Source organism: Girardinichthys multiradiatus, chromosome 7, assembly GCF_021462225.1.
Source record: "Girardinichthys multiradiatus isolate DD_20200921_A chromosome 7, DD_fGirMul_XY1, whole genome shotgun sequence".
In the NCBI taxonomy this organism is placed as follows: Eukaryota; Metazoa; Chordata; class Actinopteri; order Cyprinodontiformes; family Goodeidae; genus Girardinichthys; species Girardinichthys multiradiatus.
Window position 1 is genome coordinate 5,321,216 of NC_061800.1, and position 10,033 is coordinate 5,331,248.

The 10,033-nt window shown below is 40.2% G+C and overlaps 1 long non-coding RNA gene across 1 annotated transcript; it reads right to left on the reverse strand.

Moving 5' to 3' along the window:
* Positions 1-7,879: 7,879 nt before the first annotated feature.
* Positions 7,880-8,625, reverse strand: LOC124870822. The gene is made up of 2 exons (XR_007038896.1): positions 8,369-8,625; positions 7,880-8,280 (listed from the first exon to the last, which is right to left on the reverse strand). It is a non-coding gene; the product is annotated as an uncharacterized LOC124870822 (long non-coding RNA).
* Positions 8,626-10,033: the final 1,408 nt, after the last annotated feature.

Below are 10,033 nucleotides of genomic sequence, written 5' to 3' on the forward strand. Positions count from 1 at the left end.
AGAGAAATTGCACAGTAATTATTTTATTACATCATTAAAAGCCCAGTGTTTATCACTTTTATGCCTATGATTAGTGGATCAAAGAAGTAACAAACATTTATTCACCAACACAACCACGCCTTAGCACAATTTTACCAATTTACCTAACATTTATGTTTTTGGACTGTGTGGAGAAAGATAAGTAGCTACTAAGGGAAGACACAGTATAATATGCACTGGGGGTACATGTAGAGTTTTATTATTGATGTGGTTTGTTCTCAGCCCAAAGCCTTTTCCAGTATATTATCTTTAAATTCAATTCCATTTTCTTTTTTAGGTGACCTCAAATTTAAATAATTTCTTCTGGAAGTGTAACAGATGGACCAACACTGGCAGAACTTTTTTTCCTTCTCTGAGCATAAGCAGTACCCGGAGACGTGTGTGTACGTGTTTCTCCCCAGGTCTTCCCTCTGTATAAAAGGGCTGTATTAGCTCACCTGCTCAACAACAAAGGCTGCCATCTCCACTGTCACGCTAAATGAACCCACATTGGACTCTTACGCACAAACACGCATCCTCATACAGGGGACACCAGTGATTGGGTGATGACAGTAGTGATATGACTCCAGTGCTGTCTGCAAGGTAACGATGCTTGTCTGTTGATGCCAGCAAGGATAACATTCACAGCTCGGCTCAACAGCCTTTTAACACCGGTGTGAAGCACGCACACACACACACACACACACACACACACACACACACACACACAGACACAATAATAATAAGATGAAATATATCTTTTGGTCGGATTTTATCAAATAGATCCGAAAGTATTACCAGATTTACTTCTATTATTATTAGAGATTTTAAAAATTATTTATTAATTTTGTTATTTATTAATCCCAGCAATAAATTATTTACATTTTCATCATGTCATATCATTCCACCAAGAAGTTTGTTTCTGAGAGGAGGTGAGACAGGTATATCTTAAAACATTCAGTTTCAATTCAATTCAGTTTTATTTATATAGTGCCAATTCACAACACGTCGTATCAAGGCATTTCACAAAGTAAATTGAATCGAATCATACAGATTTCAAGTTGGGTTCATACATTCCAATTAATCTTAACTATCAAACAGTGCAGTCTGATTCAGTTTATTATTCAAATTGGTTAAAAAGTTTTTCTATCTATGGAAACCCAGCAGATTGCACCGAGTCAGTGACTTGCAGCATTCACTCCTCCTGGATGAGCATGTAGCGACAGTGGACAGTTGCTTGCATTGAGTTTGCAGCAATCCCTCACACTGAGCATGCATTTAGCGACAGTGGAGAGGAAAACTCCCTTTTAACAGGAAGAAACCTCCAGCAGAACCAGGCTCAGTGTAAGCAGCCATCTGTCACAACCAACTGGGGGTTTGAGAGAACAGAGTAGAGACACAAAGAGAACACAGAAGCACTGATCTAGGAGTAATTTCTATAGGAAAGAATAATGAAACATTAATGGTTATAACGCATTTAGAGGCTTCATTTAGGAGAGAAAGACAACTAAGCAGATGAACTCTGAGGCAGTTTTCAAGTCTAGAGTATGAGAGAGAGCACATACAGTTAGTCACAGTAGAAGTTCAGCCAGCACCTATGTCTAGGAGAAACACGATTAAACACTGAAAGAGAGGGCCAACTTTATCATCTGTAGAGGGTGAGCATTAAGTTATTGGCAGCAGCAGCTTGGACGATGTCCTCCTCCAGAAAGGTGTCACAGGTAGACACATAGTCAGGCCAGGTGTAGCTTCTAGGAAGAGAAAAGAGAGAGAACAAAGTTAAAAGCTGAAATAACAGCAAATAATGCAAAATTGGAGAGTAGTATGAGAATCTAGCAAAGAGAGTGAAAGTGGTCATTATGTCCTCCAGCAGCCTAAGCCTATAACTACAGAGATAGCTCAGGATAACCTAAACCACTCTAACTATAAGCTTTATCAAAAAGAAAAGTTTTAAGCCTAGCCTTAGTAGACAGGGTGTCTGCCTCACGGACTAAAACTAGGAGCTGGTTCTGTTATGATTTGGGGTTGTTTGGTTTTTGGTTTCTGGGTTTTTGTTGGTCTTATTCACAGTTCAAGTTTTGAATCATGTTTCTGTTTGTTTTCCTGGTCATGCTTTTGTTTTGTTGTCTTGTTCATGTTTTGTCAAGTTTGGTTTTCGGATCTGGTTATGCTTTTGCTTCCTGTTTTTCTATTTGTATTCAAGAGTCTCTGTTCTTGCTCCAACCACTTTCTGTTAATTATCTTTATCCAGTTCACCTGCTTCAAACTAATCTGTCTCCTAGCTCCACCTGGTTTACTTTCCATATATACACTCCTGTTCAGTTGTTTTTGGCGGAAACATTATTCTGATAATACTCTTGTCCTGTAGTCACGCCACGCCTGTCTCGCCTGGCCATGTCTGTTTTTGCCTGTTCTGCCTGCCCGTTTGTTGTTTTGTTCCTGCTGTGAGTGAGTTTTTTTATTATTAAACCTTTGCACTTACCATCACGCTGCCTGCTCGTCTGCATTCTGGGGTCCTATATCTCGCAAGCCTTAACAGGTTCCACAGGAGAGGAGCCTGATAACTAAAGGATCTGCCTCCCATTCTACTTCTAGAGACTCTAGGAACCACCAGTAAACCTGCAGTCTGAGAACGAAGTGCTCTGTTAGGAACGTATGGAACAATCAGATCTCTGATGTATGATGGAGCTAGATCATTAAGGGCTTTACATGTGAGGAGGAGAATTTTAAATTGTATTCTGGATTTAACAGGGAGCCAATGAAGGGAAGCTAAAATAGGAGAAAAATTATCTCTCTCTTTAATTTTCATCAGAACTCTTGCTGCAGCATTTTGGATCAGCTGAAGGCTTTTAACTGCATTTTGTGGACATCCTGATAGTAAAGAATTACAATAGTCCAGCCTTGAAATAACAAATGCATGGACTAGTTTTTCAGCGTCACTCCTGGACATAATATTTCTGATTTTGGCAAGGTTCCGGAGGTAAAAGAAGGAAATCCTAGAAACCTGTTTAATACCTGAGGGTCCATACCATAGATAGAGAATTTGCCCACATAATGAGCAGTGAGCATTTAACCCTGTGGTACTCCACAATTAACCCTGGAGTTTAAAAATGATTTATCATTTACATGAACAAACAGGAATCTGTCAGACAAATAAGATGTAAACAAGCCTAGTGCTGTTCCCCTGATCCCTACAGCATGTTTCAGCCTTTCTAAGAGAACATTGTGATTGACTGTATCAAATGCAGCACTGAGATCTAACAGGACAAGTACAGACATAAGTCCATTATATGATGCCATGAGAATATCATTAGTGACTTTCAGCAGAGCTGAAGCCTGACTGAAACTCTTCAAACAGGTCTCTGAGGAGTAAATGCTCACACACTTGATTACTAGTCTTAGTCTTCCGTTCTTTAGATAAGAACGGAAGGTTTCTTAAGCAAAGGTTTAATTACAGCTACCTTAAAAGCCTGTGGTACATATCCATTTACAAAAGATAGATTAATCATATCTAAAATGGGGCTGGTAATCAGAGGGAACACTTCCTTAAATAATTTGGTTGGGATTGGGTCTAACATACAAGTTGAAGGTTTAGATGAAGCTAATATTTCTGATAACTCAGGAAGCTCCACAGGATCAAAACAGTCCAAACACAAATCAGGTTCTACAGTTACTTCCAGTGTTGTCTCACTTGCTGAGGATGAAGTAATCATCTTTGGGAGTATGTCAAAGATTTTATTTTTAATAGAATCAATTTTATTTAAGAAGAATCCCATAATGTCATGACTGCTGAGAGCTAAGGGAATGGATGGCTCAACAGAGCTATGACTGTGTTAGTTTAGCAACTGTACTAAAGAGAAACCTAGGATTATTCTTGTTCTCTTCTATTAATGATGAGAAATAAGCTGTTCTGCCTTGGCGAACTGTCTTTTTATACAACAGTAGACTATTTTTCCAGATTAAGTAGGAATCCTCTAGGTGTGTAGACCGCCATTTTCTCTCCAATTTTCTAACACAGTGCTGTAAAGTATGCAGCTCTGAATTAAACCAAGGAGCTAGCCTCCTATAAATAATTACCTTCTTTTTCAAGGGGGCTGCATTGTCTAATGCACCACGCAATGATGAAGTAACACTATGAACAAGCTATCCTGAGCTATCTCTGTAGTTATGCTGCTATAGGCTTAGGGTGCTGGAGGACATAATGACCACTAACACCCTCTTCGCTACATTCTCACACTACTCTCCAATTTTGCATTATTTGCTGTTATATTAGCTTTTAACTTTTTGTTCTCTCTCTTTTCTCTCTCTTTTCTCTTCTCAACACCAGTGACTGTCCACTGTCTCTACATGCTCATCCAGGAGGAGTGAATGCTACAAGTCTCTGACTCGATGCAATCTGCTGGGTTTCCTTTGATAGAAAAACGTTTTATCCAATTTGAATAAATAACTGAATCTGACTGCACCGTTCAATGGTTAGGATTAATTGGAATGTATGTACCTGTCTTTTGTGAAGTGCCTTGAGACAACATGTGTTGTGGGTTGGCGCTACATAAATAAACTGAATTGAATTGAACAAGAGAATCAATTTGTGAAAGGGAAGAAACCAAATTATTGCCGTCATCTTTGTTTTTCTTTGATAATGGGGAAATTAAAAATGGAAAAGATTCTTTAAGGATTGTTACAGCATTGTCTGCTAATGATCTACTATTGTGAAATTTTCTGTCAGGTGTGGAGTACTCAGTTAAATTAAAGTCAAAGGTTATTAAAAAAACATAATAAAATCATGTCAAAATAGGAATCAGTTGAGAAAAGTTATATCTGTTTTTATGTACATAGTAAAAAAAAAAAAAATGAGACATTGAAGATCTTTTATGTAATTTCTGGTCTACAATTCTTGATCAGATTAAATGCCTGGGCCACTTTAAAATGGTGATACTACTTCCAGCCAGATGAAACTTATTGGCCAAATGAAAAGATTATTTAACTCTTAACACTGCCAGGGGTATATACAGGATACATGTGATGCAGAACAGAGTGATAATCGTATCCTGCTACTGGAGGGACCAAACAAAGGAAAATTAAGTCTCTGAGCTCATCTCCAACAAAGAGATGAGATAAAAATGTTATGATGTACTGGCCACATTACAAATTGGATTGGTGAGTGAAGGAATTATCAAGACGAAGATGGTCTGGTTTTCATAAAATAGCAGGAACAGAAGGAGGTATGTGATTCAACACCACACTATGTCCTCTTCTGTTCATATTGATTCATATCCAGATAGTCTCTGTTGGTACTGACATTTTCTGAGGTGGTTTATTGTTTTTTGGATATCAACAGGCTGGTGCTGGGGGTTAGATTTAGGTCTAAACCTATGATAAATCACAAAGGTGAGCTGGTCATCTATTTATGAAACTTAAACTGCTTAAAGATCTTGTCTTAGCCCATTTACATATTTTTTTTAAATACCTAGATTAATCACAAAACCCTGAAAGACAAACCAAATAAAGAAAATTAACTCCTGAAATATGACCATCAGTGATAGATATTAATGTCACCTTATATTCCTATAAAACAGCGTTTTCACAAAGGTTCTGTATCCAATAATAATGGTAATAATAAAAACTGACTGTTTGTAGAAGGAATACTAAGATAAAATATATTCAAAACTGTTTTTATATCATCTTACAGGAAAGTTTTTGAGGAGAATTCAATATCTTCTAAAATGGAAATTGGCTGGTTTAAAAATGGATAACAAATTGGAGACAAGAATGATAAAATCTGTTTCAAAACCAAGCTTGTTTGAGTTGCAATACTGCACATGACTCAGAAAAGCTCTGAGGAAAACACCAAGAGAGCCTTCTCAATAAACTGATGTTCTTGCAGGGTACCTGCAGGTCAGCCATTTTGTTCTCTAATGGGGGGATTTGAAGACCAGTGGGTGAACTGATTGAGAACCTCTAAATTACTCCTCCACTCTAATTTCTTACCCCAGCCCCCTGTTTTACCTGCTAAGCCTCCTATTTACCCATCCAGTCTTTTCCTCTCCTCTTTCCTTTTCCTTCACCTCCTCATTCCCCCTCTTTGTGTTCCCTTTAACTCAGCAGTGCCAGTCAGGGGGATCAGGCCTGGGCCTCCGAGGCTGGCCTCCCAGACAACTGCAAACAATTAGGGAAATTAGTGGCTCCAGCATCACCATCAGGAGGCCTGCTTGTTTATAATTTAATCGGGCCGCATGTCAAAACAGTCAGAGCTTGAGAGAAACAAGATGCGTCGGCAAGATGAAATTCAAACTGCCAGCCTGCTCAAAATATTAGGAGTGTTTGTTTAATAGCGTGCGACTGAGTGGGTAAGAGCAGAATGCAGAAGAGTGCAACAGGAGCATGGAGGAGATGCAGGGGCAGGGAAGGAAACTAATAAAAAAAGAAAGCAGTGCAGGGAGAAAAATGAAGATTAATTCATTTCGATTTTTATAAAATCTATTCCATATTTGAAGTTAAAGCATTCTGTTATTTTGGCTTCTCTACGCTGCCCTGCTTGGGCCTTTCACTTAGTGCCGCTCTGGGAATTTCAAAAGCTTGGATCTGAGCCGCCTTTCAAATTCATTATAAAAGCTTTTTGCAAACTAAATACAGAACGAGGGCGAGAAAAAAAAATACTGCCACATTAATCTTTTAGCCCCCACACTCCCCCCACCACCACCACCACCCGACAATATATAAATAAACTAGAGTGACCTGATTGAGATGTAAAAGGCAGGGAGTTAGCACTGGGAGCCATACATTACTTCCCAACATTAACAGTAGTCTACTCAGCCAACACATGGTGGTGGGACCAGGGCCCCCTGGCAAATGTTCAGGTTAAAACTAATGCCTCTACTTGCCCAGGCAGACACCATTGAAGTCAGAGCTGTGGTGAGCGGTCCAACGATACGTTTAGAACCCCAACATATTTCATGTCCAACACTCTCAGATTGTGGTATCTGTTAAGGTAAGGAGTCATCATGTTGAGACCACTTGCTCATTTTTCCAGCTCAGGTTTCCTCAGCACTTAAAGTGGAGCACAAGTCAAACATTTCTGCTGTTTCCCAACAAACCAAAACATGACAAGAACAAAACAAATGGAGATGAATCCAAAGTCCTGATTTTCCCCCAGCTTTATAATTGACTTTGAAGAGTCAACACAAACCACAATAACCGGTTAGGTTTCATATTTTTTCAATAAATGTTTTACCTCCAATAATCCAAATTGAGTTTACTGCAGTTTTTATAAACTGAAAATACATCTTAAAGAGACCTTAGACTTTAGAAGAAATATTCTTTCTGTTATTATATTTGGAATTCTGAAGTGAATTCTAACTCTAAAATTCTGATATACCTCAATATTATTGCTTTAGAGTTATGAAGGTTTGAAAATGTCATCCAGTTAGCTTTACAAATTTGCAAGGTACTCAACTCAATTACCAAGCATCTTCAGATTTAATTCATCAACCTGAGTCAGTTCAGTGCAAGACTGCAATCATGCAATGAAACGAACAAGAAAAACTGGGAAAATATTGTCATTTTTCTGACTTTATAAAATATTTCTAAAGAGCTTTCAGACATTGTTCTGCATGGCGTCTCAAATGATTATAAAGCACTTTATGTGATGATCTGTATGTGTTTGAGTTTTGATTTTCTTTTGAGGGTACTTTGACCATTTCTTCACTGTTTACTTTGTTCTTTAGGTCTTTTTCCTTTGCTTGTTGTTAGGTGTTTTTCTTATTGGTTTATTCTTTTGTGTTTTTGTGTTCTTAATCCATCTAGTGTCATAGTTTTGAAAACCGACTTGACACACATGCAGAGAACGCTCAGGAGAAGCAGAAAAGTTTGTAATACGTTTTATTGTGTTCAGGAATACAGGGTGGCTCTGGTACGCAGCAGCGGTAGGCCGGGTGTGAACTCCGCCAGGAGGAGAGGGACTCGGGCTGACCATAATGAGGAGCACCGTGTGGTAAGTACGAGAGCACCTAGTACACAGAGTGGGCAATGGTCCCTGGTCGAACAATGCCGGGGCTGGGTTGCTTGAGAACGGTGGAGGGTGGACAGGTTCTGCGGAATCGGTGTGAGGCAAGAGTTGCCTGGAGGCAGCCAGCAGGAGTGATCCAGTAGATCAGTAGCAGCGAAGCATCTGAGAAGCTCAGGTTCTTCAACAGTCTGAAACCGAGTAAGCTTAGGGAAGCAGTCTGTCGGGTCAGCCTGGGTAACATCCAGATAGTCACCGGTCTAGCGCACAAAAGAAGACATAGGCAGATTAGCAAAAGATCAAAACTGTAAATACTTAGAAGCAACTAGAAGTTGGCTGGAGCTCTACCACAGAAGGCTAACACTCGAGCGATGAAATGCTGGCTGCCTCCTGTTTAAATACACCAGGGCTCATCACCGAAGATAGGAAACACCTGTCACCTCCACCAAGGTCTCCAGCACCTTCTAGGGACTAAGCACACACACACACACACACACACACTCACACACACACACACACCAGACAGTGTTCCCCAGTCCCGACATCTAGAGATAATTTTCAGTTAGATTCCATTACTTCCCTGGACTTCTCTGTGTTTCTGCTCATCTGTGTTTGGCCTCAATCCTTCAGTGGCTCTTCATTCTCTCTGCCACAGCTGCACCACATTTCTTCTGATTAGCTCTTCTGGTTCATTGGTCATTTATCCACCCAGCCTCTGTATTTAAACTCACAGGTTTTCATTGCTCACTGCTGGATTCCCCTGTTGCCTGCCTGTTTTAACCCCCGGTATTTCCTCTGCTGCATGTCTGTTCTTCTAGTGGAATACCTTTGTAAGTTTACTCTGTACATTAATTAAATACTCATATTTACAACAGTTTTCTTTTGCATTTGTGTCCTTACAAAATTGAATTATGACACTTTAAGTGTTAGTATGCAAACGTACTAGAAGTATTAGCTATGTTAGCCTGCTGCACTGTCCTTAACTGTAAAAAATAATGAGAAGCTAAAGGTCAGTCAGTCATCAGTCAGTCATTTTCTACCGCTTATTCCATAGTGGGTCGCGGGTGAGCTGGTGCCTATATCCAGCAGTCTATGGGCGAGAGGCAGGGTACACCCTGGACAGGTCGCCAGTCCATTACAGGGCAGCACACAAACAACCATGCAAACTCTCATTCATACACCTAAGGGCAATTTAGAAAGACCAATTAACCTAACAGGCATGTCTTTGGACTGTGGGAGGAAGCTGGAGTACCCAGTGAGAACCCACGCATGCACGGGGAGAACATGCAAACTCCATGCAGAAAGACCCCTGGCCAGGAATCAAACCCAGGACCTTCTTGCTGCAAGGCAACAGTGCTACCAACTGCGCCACCGTGCAGCCCACCGTGAAGCTAAAGGTTCATCAATCTATTCTTTAGGGTTCCACAGTTATTTGTAATTAGCTGTAGAGGAGTAGGTCCAAGAGGGAATACCCAGAAATGTATCTCCCCTATGTTGCTATCCTGCCTCTCATACAAGATACCAAGGTGTTCTCACCAGAATGGATGTGTAGTTCCTTCTAGCAGTAAGATGTCCGAGGAACATCTCCAAACAAATGCACCCAGACGTTATCCTGGTCTGGTCCCCATACATACACAACTGAGGGAGCTACCTACGCTGTGTCTAAAGGACAGTCAGCCAATTTAATGGACTTTAAAAGACACCCTGGCACATTCACACTCCTGCAGCGGTCCTGCACATGCTGTCACTTTGGACAGAGTCATAACATTTCTTGAGGTCCATCAAACACCTGTTGACAGTCAAACTACATTGAGTCCCAGAACATAGGCAACCTGTGTACAACCAGCCATTCCTAAATCAGAGTTTCATTGAGTCTCAGCCTCCTTTCCAACACCTTAAAGTAAACTTTCCCAGGATAAGGCAAAATAGTTTAATATCCTAATAACTGGCACAGTACATAGTGTTTACTCCCATTTTTCTTCAAATCTGGGACCACCACCCTAGTTTCTGACT